We start from the raw sequence: 15,382 nt of genomic DNA on the forward strand, positions 1-15,382 counted from the left end.
GATAAGATTGGTGTGAGAAAGTGTTACTGTGACGACTCTGGAAACACAAACCGAAACTGTCTCTATTTTCCGCTTCTTACAACTTGTAATAACGTTGTTACATCTTGGCTTAACGTGTTTATGACGCATTAGAACGTTGTTACAATTTGCTATATTGGTTGTTATAACTGGTTAGGAGGTGTTAAAACTTGTTCGAACGTTGTACCAACGTCGTAGTTTCGGTGTGTGTTACTGTGACGAGGGCCGTGACGCTACACAGCTCACGGTGCTCAGCATCACTATAATCCCCAGGTAATGGACACTTTTCACGATAATTCCCCAAAGGTCTCATTAGGAGACAGTAAATCGGATCATGTCTTTTACCTGTCTAATAATGCCAGCAGATACCAACAAGGTTTTTCAAGCAGCAGTCTGTTGAGTACGTCGACTGACTTGATTGTTTTAGCTGCATTCTGTTGAGTACGTCGACTGACTTGATTGTTTTAGCTGCATTCTGTTGAGTACGTCGACTGACTTGATTGTTTTAGCTGCATTCTGTTGAGTACGTCGACTGACTTGATTGTTTTAGCTGCATTCTGTTGAGTACGTCGACTGACTTGATTGTTTTAGCTGCAGTCTGTTGGGTACGTTGACTGACTTGATTGTTTTAGCTGCTGTCTGTTGGGTACGTCGACTGACTTGATTGTTTTAGCTGCAGTCTGTAGGGTACGTCGACTGACTTGATTGTTTTAGCTGCAGTCTGTTGAGTACGTCGACTGACTTGATTGTTTTAGCTGCAGTCTGTAGGGTACGTCGACTGACTTGATTGTTTTAGCTGCAGTCTGTAGGGTACGTCGACTGTCTTGATTGTTTTAGCTGCAGTCTGTTGGGTACGTTGACTGACTTGATTGTTTTAGCTGCAGTTTGTTGGGGTACATAGGCTGGCTTGTCTACTGTTTTTTTCACAATATTACTACGAATCAGATTCATCAATATTTACTTGACTTAGGCATTCTTTATAACTCGAATCAAAATTTAATCCAAGATAAGAACAGGCAGTCTTAAGAGATCAGATTCTTGTAAGAACAGCTAAACTGAATCATCGACAATAATTAATCATTTTTCTAATACGACTTAATAAATCATCGCAGTAATCAGTTGGATCTTGGGCTGCTTCAAGATGGGTGAGATCATTATACCTTCTGACGGTGGTGGATTGGTGAGGTCATAAATTATAACTCCAGACGGTGGTAGAATGGAATTCCTTCCTCTGGAGGAATTATTTTTTGTATCTTCTCGCATTTAACAGTTGACTCTTCCTTGTTATAATTTCCTCCTTCGTTATCTCGTTTGTAAACACTATCTTTATCAGACTGTCTCTGTCCTTCTTGTACCAGCCTAGCCTGAAAACCTTCTGTGCTTTATTCAGCCCCTTCTGTCTGTAACCCTTTGGGATCTTTTTCTCACTGCCACAATGTCCTTACCTTTCCATTCTGCCCTACTGGAGCCTTCTTGTTCTTTAATGCCCACTGCTACCACTGATCTTTTCCTCTCCAGCAGCTGACTAGTGCACCTTGCTGCTTCCTGTGAGGTAGCTGCTTTCATGGTAACTTCCTACACTGTGGACATTGCTTCTGAACTCTTTCTTAGCATTTCAGCAAATGATGCATGCACAGTGGCAGTCCCTTCCATTGATTACTTAGTTTAGAGATTGCATGCACGAGTTTTCTCTTCCTATTTGGATGTGTGAGTGTACTCATTCTTGTATACAAGATGTATGTGTGTTCTCGTCCCTGTTTGCGTGAGATGAAGAGGAGGGAGTGGTAGACACGGGGTGGAGGAGTATAAATGTCTAGGGGGGATCAAGAGGCCGGCTATACCAGTGCCCAAGTGAGGTCACAGAGAAAGGTCCTTGCCTCTTGTCCCAATCAAGATTACTATGCTGTTATTGAATGAAATGCAAATTAGTGGCTATGATATATAAACCATACACACTGTTGAAGACTTCAGAGAGAGACCAGCCGACCACCCTAATGGGTCACGGGAGACATCTCCCGTCACGCAGGGTGCAGTCGCACCTCCATAGATCTCCAGTATCATCTATTGATCATGATAATGGCTCAAAAGGGCCTCCACTTACGGGCTATTCATGCCCGTGCCACCTTTTGGGTGGCTTAATCTTCATCAATCGATCAATCGACCAACCTCATAAGAGGCACAGCTTCTTGTGAGGGTGGTCGGCTGTATTGCGATGTATTGCACCGGTGTTGTCACTCCAACTTGATTTTTTTAATGTCTGGTCTATTGTATAAGAGTTTACAGCGATATTTTGATCTCAGCATTGCTGTACAGTACATGGGGCTAAATGTTATGTTTTAGTCTCTGCAATACTTCAGTGTCCAGAAATATTTAATGTTAATTCGCGGACGCGCGCTGTCACCTGCCACTCGACGTCACAACGACGACTTTTGTACTCGCCTAGTTGTGCTTGCGGTGGTTGAGCTCTGGCTCTTTGGTCCCACCTCTCAACTGTCAATCAATCAACTGTTACTAACTACTAATTATATATATATTTTTTTCTACACACACACACACACACACACACACACACACACACACACACACACACACACACACCTACCTACCTACCTACCTACCTACCTACCTCTTTGCGGGACCAAAGAGCCAGAGCTCAAGCTCCCGCAAGAACAACTAGGTAAGTACACCCACCCCATGAAGCAGCCCTAACAGCTGTCTAACTCCCAGTTACCTATTTACTGCTAGGTAACAGGGGCATCAGGGTAGTGAAAGAAACTATGCCCATTGTTTCTCCCCGGCACCGGGAATCGAACCCCCGGACCACAGGGTTACGTGCCTAGCGTGCTGTCCACTCAGCCACCGGGCCCTCCCCAAGTGTGTGCGCGCGTTTGCTTGTGCACTCACCTAGTTGTGCTTGCAGGGTTGAGCATCTACCCTTAACCCCTGCCTTTTGAGAATCATTATTTCAGTCCAGTGGCTTATTTCCCCAATTTCTCAAATTATATTTTAATTTAAAACTATCGAATTGGCTTCAACTCTGACACTGAAAAAGTCCTTTCTTAAATCAGTGACTCATCTGTGTTGTAGTATCCAAATATGTCCTCTCGTTGTGTGGTTAATTTGAACATTGCTTCATAATCTACTTTGTCATTCCCCCTTAGTACTTTGTACGTCGTTATTCATCTTTTAATTTATTATCTGTTTCTGCTGTCTGTTTCTGTAATCTCTCTTAGCACTGTTTACCTCCTTGGCCAAACTCTCTGGCTACAAGTGTTTCATAATATTGTTTCATTTTCTCCAGCTTTGTCTTCAGTAGTTTCACACATTCTTACATCTGCTTGTGCAATTATTCCTTTGTGTGTGTACTCACCTAATTGTGCTTGCAGGGGTTGAGTTCTGGCTCTTTGATCCCGCCTCTCAACCGTCAATCAACAGGTGTACAGGTTCCTGAGCCTATTGGGCTCAATCATATCTACACTTGAAACTGTGTATGGAGTCAGCCTCCACCACATCACTTCCTAATGCATTCCATTTGTCAACCACTTTGACACTGAAAAAGTTCTTTCTAATATCTCTGTGGCTCATTTGGGCACTCAGTTTCCACCTGTGTCCCCTAGTGCGTGTGCCCCTTGAGTTAAATAGTCTGTCTTTATCTACCCTATCAATTCCCTTGAGAATCTTGAATATGGTGATCATGTCTTCCCTAACTCTTCTGTCTTCCAACGAAGAGAGGTTCAATTCCCGTAGTCTCTCCTCGTAGCTCATACCTGTCAGCTCAGGTACTAGTCTGGTGGCAAACCTTTGAACCTTTTCCAGTTTAATCTTATGCTTGACTAGATATGGACTCCATGCTGGAGCTGCATACTCCAGGATTGGTCTGACATATGTGGCATATAATGTTCTGAAAGATTCCTTACACAAGTTTCTAAAGGCCGTTCTTATGTTAGCCAGCCTGGCATATGCTGCTGCTGTTATCCTGTCTTCAGGGGACAGGTCTGGCGTGATATCAACCCCCATGTCTTTGTCTCGCTCTGACTCTTGAAGTATCTCATCTCCCAAATGATACCTTGTATCTGGTCTCCTGCTCCCTACCCCAATCTTCATTACATTACATTTGATTGGGTTAAACTCTAACAGCCATTTGTTCGACCATTCCTGCAGCTTGTCCAGGTCTTCTTGAAGCCTCAAGCTGTCCTCCTCTGTCTTAATCCTTCTTATAATTTTGGCGTCGTCAGCAAACCTTGAGAGGAATGAGTCTATACCCTCTGGGAGATCATTTACGTATATCAGAAACAGAGCCGAGTACAGGTATACCGAGTACAGAGCCCTGTTGGACTCCACTGGTGACTTCACACCAATCTGAGGTCTCACCCCTCATTGTAACTCTCTGCTTCCTATTGCTTAGATACTCCCCTATCCACTGGAGCGCCCTACCAGTTACTCCTGCCTGTTTCTCCAGCTTATGCATCAGCCTTTTATGGGGTACTGTGTCAAAGGCTTTCTGACAGTCCAAAAAATGCAGTCCGCATTGTGTGTGTGTGTGTGTGTGTGTGTGTGTGTGTGTGTGTGTGTGTGTGTGTGTGTGTGTGTGCGCGCGCGCGCGCGATTGTCTCTTAAGTAATTGAAGTGAATTGTTAGTACTGAATTGCGTAGGAGTTGAATTGTGTGTATTTTTTTTTTACGAGACTAATGAACATTTTTTGTCTCAAGCTCTACATAGAGTGGAACAGGAGCAAATTATAAGATAAATCACAATTACGAGAGGACTTTGTACCAAACTAAGACATTATTACGGTCAAAGCCATTTCTTTAGTAGCAATTTCCTGTTTAGGTATAAAACGGAATTTTAAATCAAAGATAGTGTGATGTGCACTATTATATCATAGTGTTATGAACACTATTTATAGCAAGCATGCTCAAAAGTTACTTAATAACAAGAGGAGGGGGAAAATTTGGACCAACAAGGTAGTTAATTGATGGCATGAAGTAATTGATCTGGGTGTGGCCGGGAAGTGGGTGGACCAGCTGATGGGGGAGGGGGGGGGGGGGCAGGGGAAACAATGGGTTCCTCACATGGCCCACATTACCCACACTGGTCTTTGATGTTTTGGTCTTGTGTGTGTGTGTGTGTGTGGGGGGTGAAACATGGATGTGGGGGGCGGAATATTGTGTGTGTGTGTGTGTGTATTCACCTCACCTAATTGTGCTTGTGGGGGTTGAGCTCTGGCTCTTTGGCCCCGCCTCTCGACTGTCAATCAACTGGTGTACAGATTCCTGAGCCTACTGGGCTCTATCATATCTACATTTGAAACTGTGTATGGAGTCAGCCTCCACCACATCACTGCCTATTGCATTCCACCTGTTAACTACTCTGACACTTAAAGTTCTTTCTAACGTCCCAGTGGCTCATTTAGGTACTCAGTTTCCACCTGTGTCCCCTTGTGCAAGAATTTATCAATAGTTTACGAAACCTGTACATCTTTCTCTGGTCATGGTGGCTCTGTTTATGTTTATTTAACGGTTAATGGCCTAAGAGACTTCACAACCAAAGGTTATTGTTATCAACAACCTCTTAGTGCTTCGGGCTTTATAAACTGTTTAATACATGTAAACAAAGCCGCCGTGATTAGAGAGATGCATCGATTTCTTATCTTAGCTGAACAGCATAAAACAAACAAAACAGGTGACACCCTCAACATATTTCTTCTATTTAGAGAGCTAAAGGAAGAGGTGCATAACCAGCACTGGGAGCAGGTTTTTGCTAGGCATCAGTTAGCCAAACTGCGCGCACACACACACACACACACACACACACACACACACACACACACACACACACACACTAGGGGCCTCGTAGCCTGGTGGATAGCGCGCAGTACTCGTAATTCTGTGGCGCGGGTTCGATTCCCGCTCGAGGCAGAAACAAATGGGCAAAGTTTCTTTCACCCTGAATGCCCCTGTTACCTAGCAGTAAATAGGTACCTGGGAGTTAGTCAGCTGTCACGGGCTGCTTCCTGGGGTGTGTGTGTGTGGTGTGGAAAAAAAAAGTAGTTAGTAAACAGTTGATTGACAGTAGAGAGGCGGGCCGAAAGAGCAAAGCTCAACCCTCGCTAAAAAACACAACTAGTAAAAACACAACTAGTAAACAAACACACACACACACACACACACACACACACACACACACACACACACACGCACACACACACACGCACACACACACACACACACACACACACACACACACACACACACACGCACACGCACACGCACACACACACACACACACACACACACACACCTTGTAAATGCAATCTACCTGTCACTAATATTCCTTTTTGTGTGTTCTTCGCCATTCAAGGATGATACACATCCGACACCAAGGAAGGTAATGGGGCTCTTGCTTCTCTTAAAGCTGTCACACTTGAAACAGTTGTTTCTACCATCAAAAAACCTGTCATCTCACCAGCACCGACGGCTCAGTCCACTCGTCTACAAGACGGACTGCACCAGCATGCAGGTTTTATTAAAATATTTATATACAGACTATCAGTGTCAGGTTAAACGACTGGTTAAACTGTACACTGACAGAACAATATTCACTACAACTAACTACCGTTACGCTAAAAAAACACACACACAGGAGGAATAATTTTCAAGTTGAAAGTGTTCTTTAAGCACCTGAAAACCTGAAGGCGCCAGCAACCTCATAAAACAATTATGAATTACCTGTTTAGTGCACAAAATAAAAGGTTTAGACTTTCATTTGTATTTTGGCCATCTCACATAAATTACAAAAACGTTGCACCCAAATTAGCATGTAACAAGGATTAAGTATAATTAGATCTACGTATCCCCATCTCTGTTGCTAAGACATTGTTCAAAACACTCAGGTCTAATAGAGTAGAAATTTTCGACTATCAGAAGACCTGAAAGCACCAGTATAAAAAGCTATAATTTGTTTAGATCTGAAAGCTATATTTATGGGCAGCACAAAACGTCCACCAGACTGTGCGACTCAGTGGTTGCAAGGATCAGGTTGGGTTACCGTTACCTGTGGCAGGTGGCTGCAGGTGACGGATCTCCCAATCTTGAGCACTCCAGGTGGAAACTCTGTGAGCAGGAATTATCATGATCTCACATACTACATTAACGTAATGTGTTATTAGACCATTCAGTTATTAGATTATTATAGTTATTAGACCATTCAGACCTTTGGCATGAGGTACTTGGAGCTTTGCAGTCACTATTAATTCTCGTGTTCTTAAGGATATCCTCATAATGCTTACGAAGGTCGCTAAGGCAGATTACTGATCACTTGGCCCTGTATGATTTAACAATCCAGCGAGATGGAGACTGTTTAGCATCACGAAGCTTGGTACACTAACCCATAATATAGTCTAGAGTTGCTGTATAAATGCAGATATACCTAAATAAGATGATAAAAATCGTTACCGGTTACATAAATGCGTCAAGAATTCTGATCTTGGGTAACATAATAGGATATTTTGGCTTTCTGTTGGAGTGCCAGAGTTTCGACTGGGTCTGGAAATCACTTAATTCTTGACACTCTTCTAATTGGTTTCCCGCGTATCGAGGCTGCTGAGGGGGGGGGGGGGGAGGGGTGGTGCTCGGGACTTCGAAAGTCAAGAAGTTGATAATCCCGCTGTGACCTGACGGTGACTGCTGCCCTCTGGCGGTCACGGGCGCCTGGAACACCCATTCTCCAGATATGAATTTGAAGTGTCACAGAAGATATTTATGCCTTATTTATGCCTGGGGTTGACAGTCCTTCCTGTCAACCCCAGTCCTGCCACATTCTGCCCTGCCACACCCTGCCCTGCCACCCACGGTCCTGCCACACCCTGCTCTGCCACACCCTGCTCTGCCACACCCTGCCCTGCCACACCCTGCCCTGCCACACCCTGCCCTGCCACACCCTGCCCTGCCACACCCTGCCCTGCCACACCCTGCCCTGCCACACCCTGCCCTGCCGTTCATCGTATACATCTCTGGGAACAAATTAATTATCGGAGTAACGCAAGGCTCGAGCCGGGGTGTAAAGGTGCCCTGGACGCGCACGCCGCCACCACCAAATAACTCCCAAAAATGAATTTGTTTAATCCCATTGGCAGCTTTTGTTTGTTGTTGTCTAGTCAGTGTTTGCGAGAAAATAACAAAATGTCGGGGTAGTTCTCCATCATTCAACTCCCGGTAAATTAATTCAAATTCAAAGAGTACTAGAATTCAAATTTTTCCTCTGTGCTGGGTTCATGGTTCTGCAACTCACCACTTGCGTGGAACAATTAGGGTCTGTGGACTACTCGACTTCTCCTTCTGAGTTGTTTAAAAGCAACTATGAAAGGAAATTTTTAAATTTAAATTTTGCCCCGAGGGGCGAGTTTATTGGGCAGCGCCACTCATCTTGTGAGTGAACACACCGCCATAACAGAATGTACAACACTCCCCAATAGGAAGAAAACCCGCTGGGTTGTTCATCCTATCACTTGTACCCAGACACAGCTGGGACTTGCTTAACTGTCTCAAGTGAACAGCTCCTCAAACAAGAAGATTAAATGTTTGTTGCAGTCACTGCTGGTGTTACTGGAGTAGAGACGCTATGTGCCTGTTAGTGGCTTTACCAGAATGTAAACACATCATTGTTATGTACTCTTATAAACCCAATGTACCTTCTTGTATATATATAAGTGAATGAATGAATAAATGTCCAGGATGGCTGCTGTATTATCTTCGCTATTTACCGGCGTCTCGAGGTATCTTAAGGTGTGCTCAGTCATCTAATTCCCTAGTTCAAGAGCTCTCTTAGGGCCAGAGATGCCTTTCCCGCAACGAGGGTGAGTGAGTGAGTCAGTCAATGAGTCTATGTCGGTGGCTCTCAACCAATGAGTCAGTCTGTCCATTCCTGGTTCATTCTGTGGCACCCTACTTGTATTCACCTAGTTGTGCTTGCGGCGGTTGAGCTCTGGATCTTTGCGCCCGCCTCTCAACTGTCAATCAATCAACTCCCCCCCCCCCCACACACACACACACATCGGGGGCCTGGAAGCCTGGTGGATAGCGCGCAGGACTCGTAATTCTGTGGCGCGGGTTCGATTCTCGCACCAGGCAGAAACAAATGGGCAAAGGTTTTCACCCTGAATTCCCCCGTTACCTAGCAGTAAATAAGTACTTGGGAGTTAGTCAGCTGTCACGGGCTGCTTCCTGGGGTGTGTGTGTGTATGTGTGTGGTGTGAAAAAAAGGTAGTTAGTAAACAGTTGATTCACATTTGAGAGACGGGCCGAAAGAGCAAAGCTCAACCCCCACAAACACAGCTAGGTGAATACACCTCCAGGAAGCAGCCCGTAGCAGCTGTCTAACACCCAGGTACCTATTTACTGCTTGGTGAACAGCCCTGTCATCCCCTGCCCTCCTGTGTCATCTTCATCATCAGGATGAAAGAAGCTCTACTCATATGTACAAGAATGCAACAACTCTTGTATATATCTGAAAAAAAAAAGTTTCCGCCTCCGCCGGGGATCGATCCCTAGACCCTATTACTACGAATCCAGAGTGCTGTCCACTCAGCCGCCAGACCCCTTGTGAGTGATACAAAATGTTTGCACTCATGTTTACTGTCCTGTCTAAAGGGCAGTAAATGGGTCTTCAGTCTTGCATGTAATGCGTGGACACGTCATGGGCATCACATGGCCATGAGCGAGCGTTGTTTAGCTCATGGCGTGTTTAGCGTGAACGCCGTACTGGTTTTTGTCCAGACTATCTTTGCGGAGCGCGTAGGTCATGCGACTGTGCGGCCCAGAGGTTGGGCGACAACTAGAAATGGTTGTGATGGATGGCTGGCTGGCCCCCTGCTGACCCAGGTGTTGTGGGAGGAAGATGTATTGATGAAGGGAAGGGGGGGGGGGGGGACGGAGGATGAACACCATGGCAGGAATTTCTTTGTTGTGGGTGTCGAGGCGCCCAGATGAATCTTCGTCCTCTCGGTCACCGGCCAGGCCGGGACTGACTGACCATTTTAATTTTTTTTTAAATTTTGCCCCGAGGGGCGAGTTTATTGGGCAGCGCCACTCATCTTGTGAGTGGACACCGCCATAGCAGCATGTACAACACTCCCCAATAGGAAGAAAACCCGCTGGGTTGTTCATCCTGTCACTTGTACCCAGACACAGCTGGGACTTGCTTAACTGTCTCAAGTGAACAGCTCCTCAAACAAGAAGATTAACAATTATCAACCCTTAAAAGCTTACTGTCTTTTGCTTTTCCAATTTTTTGACTTGTTGCTGTAATGTGTTGTTTGTAGTGATAGTTCCCCAAGTCCAGTTTGTTATTGATCTATATTAGAAGACGTTAAAGTGAAGGGGCAAGTAGTACACTTAAGAATTACAAACCTAATGGCTCATCAGGTATTTTCATATGCTTTAATGTTTTATGTATCATAGAAAAGATGAAGATATATACCTCAATACCTGACCTATTTATATGTATTGAATAGAATATCTCACTGTCTATTCAAGACTGAACCCCAGAAGGCTGCAGCTAGTCTCATTAAACTTTGCAGGATGACTAGCGGGTGGTAAAGAACTGTCACAGGCGGCTTGGGATGAGAGCTGTTTACTCTCCGTTTAAGAGGTCAGCCTCCCTGGCGACCGTCATGAATTCGGTGGAGATGAAATGGTGGCCGACCTCCAGGGTGAGGCCCTCCAGGGTGAGGCCCTCCAGGGTGAGGCCCTCCAGGGTGAGGCCCTTCAGGGTGAGGCCCTCCAGGGTGAGGCCCTCCAGGGTGAGGCCCTCCAGGGTGAGGCCCTCCAGGGTGAGGCCCCTTGGTCGGTCCGTCAGCTGGTGGTCCGGCCCTCATGACGTCATGCAGTTAATAACGCCCACCACTAGGCCAACTAATGTCTTGCAGCTGTGGTACATTCTGTGGCACAGTGGCTTCAATTATTTTCTATGCAATTTTCCTTTAGATGTTTATTTTGCCAAATCTTTTTATGTATAATTTTAGATAAATATACCAAAAAAATATATCTAAGTTTAGTTGATTATTTGTGTATGTTCTATACAACTACCAAAGTGATATGAAAAATCTTGAAAGCAACAAAATGAAGCCGTGACAATCATTCTTGGGGTCCCAAGAACTGCCAAAACGTCTAATCTACGAGAGGTGTTGTCCCTCCCTAGTGTTAAAAGCAGTATTGAGGAACTGAATGCTAAGCTTGCAGTCAAGATAGCCAGAGGCCCCCATTACAATGATATTGCCAAGAAAAAAAACAGTTCTATACTGCTAACAGGAGGAAACAGGAAAGTAACAAATGTCATCACAGAACGGTTTGCTACCTGGAAGAGCTTCACCTGCTTGAGCAAGCCCGTGAGCTCCTGCCTGTAGAGAGGTTACCTCCCTGGGAGGATGACTCGTGCAGGATTATCATCAATGAGATGACAACGAAAGAATCCAACAACACAAGAAATGAGGCACAAATATATTGATGAAATTTATAAAGAAGCTGGAAATGAATTAGATCAAATCAACACTGACGGTTTATCTATCCTTACTAATGGCAGGTGCAGCATATACTGTAATTAGGAGTAATGTCTCTAAAAACGGAAAGTAAGAAAAAGCACGAATGGAGAACTGTGCTTCTTCATCGCAATCAGACCTGTCATTGTTATGGCGTTAAGATTCCTTGCAAGACACACTAATGATGCAGTGATCTGCAATGATTCAAAAGCAGCGTTAATAAGACTCAGGAAAAGCCAGGCAGAAAGCCTCGCAATAGTCGCTGAAATCAAGAGAGCTGTGACAGCACTAACCAATCAGGGAAGAGTCGTCAGATTCCTGTACTTACCTAGTTGTACTTACCTGGTTGTGCTTGCGGGGGTTGAGCTCTGGCTCTTTGGTCCCGCCTTTCAACTGTCAATCAACTAATGTACAGGTTCCGGAGCCTACTGGGCTCTGTCATATCTGCACTTGAAGCTGTGTATGTAATCAGCCTCCACCACATCACTTCCTAATGCGTTCCATTTGTCTACTACTGAAACTGAAAAAATTCTTTCTAACGTCTCTATGGCTCATTTGGGCACTCAGTTTCCACCTGTGTCCCCTCGTGCGTGTACCTCTTGTGTTAAATAGTCTGTCTTTATATCAATTCCATATCAGTTCCTCTGAGAATCTTGTATGTGGTGATCATGTCCCCTTTAGCTCTTCTTTCTCCCAGTGACTTGAGGTTTAATTCCCGTAGTGTCTCCTTGTAGTTCATACTCCTCAGTTCGGATACTGGTCTGTTGGCAAACCTTTAAACCTTTTCCAGTTTAGCCTTATGCTTGACTAGATATGGACTCCATGCTGGAGTCGCATACTCCAGGATTGGTCTGACATATGTGGTATACAAAGTTCTGAAAGATTCCTTACATAGGTTTCAAAGGCCGTTCTTATGTTAGCCAACCTGGCATATGCCGCTGATGTTATCCTCTTGACATGAGCTTCAGGGGACAGGTCTGGCGTGATATCAACCTCCAGGTCTTTGTCTCTCTGACTCTAGAAGCATTTCATCTCCCATATGATACCTTGTATCTGGTCTCCTGCTTTCTACACCTATCTTCATTACATTACATTTGCTTGGGTTATACTCTAACAACCATTTGTTCGACCATTCCTGCAGCTTGTCCGTGTCTTCTTGAAGCCTCAAGTTGTCCTCCTCTGTCTTAATCCTTCTCATAAATTTGGCGTCGTCCTGTGCGTCCCCCTTCCATGTTGGAATCTGTGGAAATGAACGAGCAGATGTGCTGGCTGCTGAAGGCGCTGAAGGAGACCATATTGAATACTTCATACCCAAGACTCTTCTACAAATTAGAGGTATTGTCAGGCAACATCACCGTGACAAGGTAGGATAGAACAAATCAGTGGATTTGTACGCTCGTATAACATGGTTGCAGCTGGCAATCCCAATCATTATGGAGGAAGAGGAGGTGGCCGCAGGAGAGAATCAGTAATAGCGAAAATCCGTCTTGAATACAAATATTCAAGGAGATTCGGAATGGAAACAACAACTGAGCAGAGAAGTTGCAGAATCTGTGGTGAGAGTGACGGACAGCGCCTTGACCACTACCCGAGAAAATGTGATCATCTAAGAGACATTATAGATATGTGTGGAATAATAAATCCCACATTGAGTTAAAAAAAAACACTATTTATCAAATGCAGATGCTGTTCTTAAGAGATTCCCCCATTTTGCGCCCGAAAGATAACGTAAGATTAAGGGTTGACAGATGTTAATCTTCTTATTTGAAGAGCTGTTCACGTGAGACAGTTAAGCAAGTCCCAGCTGTGTCTGGGTACAAGTGACAGGATGAACAACCCAGCGGGTTTTCTTTCTATTGGGGAGTGTTGTACACGCTGCTATGGCGGTATGTTCACTCACGGATGATTGACGCTTCCCAATACACTCGCCCTTTGGGGAAAATTAAAAAAAAAACTTGAACTTGCTTTCGTATTTTTTAATTGTATTAACTGGGTATTACTGTGTATTTCGTTTGGAGCAAAGTGTAACTCCATTTTTGTGTGGATTTTCACTTTGTGTAGTGAAATTGATTTTTAACTAAGTTTAGTCTCACTTAGGGCGTTGTTTCAGCTATCGTGTTTTTGTAATGTTATAAAGGTTTATCTATAATAGCTGACGATGGTTTGGTTGTTACTAATAATACAGGAAACAGTAGAAGGCACTAAGTGGGTATTTACATTATTCTAACCTCTTGTGTTTAGCTAGTTCTACTTGTAGAGCATGTGTAAGTTATTCAACCCTCTATATCTTTAGCTAGTACTAGTTAAACTGTGTAAGTTATATTTGAACTCGGCCATGCAAACATGAGCCATGTTGTTCACATGTTATACAGAACATTTGTGGGGAGTACACAAAGTGGTTCTTGAGGCGAGTACCCATGAGAGGAGAGTGTGGGGTCCTGACCCGCACTACTGGTACCCATGATGTGTGTGTGCAAGGCTGCCTCACATCATGTATAAATGGCATCCGTACCCACAGATGTGCATGCCATCTATACCCACAGATGTACACGGCATCTATACCCACAGATGTGCATGGCATCTATACCCACAGATGTGCATGGCATCTATACCCACAGATGTGCATGGCATCTATACCCACAGATGTGCATGGCATCTATACCCACAGATGTACACGGCATCTATACCCACAGATGTACACGGCATCTATACCCACAGATGTACACGGCATCTATACCCACAGATGTACATGCCATCTATACCCACAGATGTGCATGCCATCTATACCCACAGATGTGCATGCCATCTATACCCACAGATGTGCATGCTATCTATACCCACAGATGTGCATGCCATCTATACCCACAGATGTGCATGCTATCTATACCCACAGATGTGCATGCCATCTATACCCACAGATGTGCATGCCATCTATACCCACAGATGTGCATGCCATCTATACCCACAGATGTGCATGCCATCTATACCCACGAATGTGCATGCCATCTATACCCACAGATGTGCATGCCATCTATACCCACAGATGTACATGCCATCTATACCCACAGATGTGCATGCCATCTATACCCACAGATGTGCATGCCATCTATACCCACAGATGTGCATGCCATCTATACCCACAGATGTGCATGCCATCTATACCCACAGATGTGCATACCATCTATACCCACAGATGTGCATGCCATCTATACCCACAGATGTGCATGCCATCTATACCCACAGATGTGCATGGCATCTATACCCACAGATGTGCATGCCATCTATACCCACAGATGTGCATGCCATCTATACCCACAGATGTGCATGGCATCTATACCCACAGATGTGCATGGCATCTATACCCACAGATGTGCATGCCATCTATACCCACAGATGTGCATGGCATCTATACCCACAGATGTGCATGCCATCTATACCCACAGATGTGCATGCCATCTATACCCACAGATGTGCATGGCATCTATACCCACAGATGTGCATGCCATCTATACCCACAGATGTGCATGGCATCTATACCCACAGATGTGCATGCCATCTATACCCACAGATGTGCATGCCATCTATACCCACAGATGTGCATGGCATCTATACCCACAGATGTGCATGCCATCTATACCCACAGATGTGCATGCCATCTATACCCACAGATGTGCATGCCATCTATACCCACAGATGTGCATGGCATCTATACCCACAGATGTGCATGCCATCTATACCCACAGATGTGCATGCCATCTATACCCACAGATGTGCATGCCATCTATACCCACAGATGTGCATGGCATCTATACCCACAGATGACTACCGTG

The sequence above is a fragment of the Procambarus clarkii genome, chromosome 66 (assembly GCF_040958095.1).
Source record: "Procambarus clarkii isolate CNS0578487 chromosome 66, FALCON_Pclarkii_2.0, whole genome shotgun sequence".
In the NCBI taxonomy this organism is placed as follows: domain Eukaryota; kingdom Metazoa; phylum Arthropoda; class Malacostraca; order Decapoda; family Cambaridae; genus Procambarus; species Procambarus clarkii.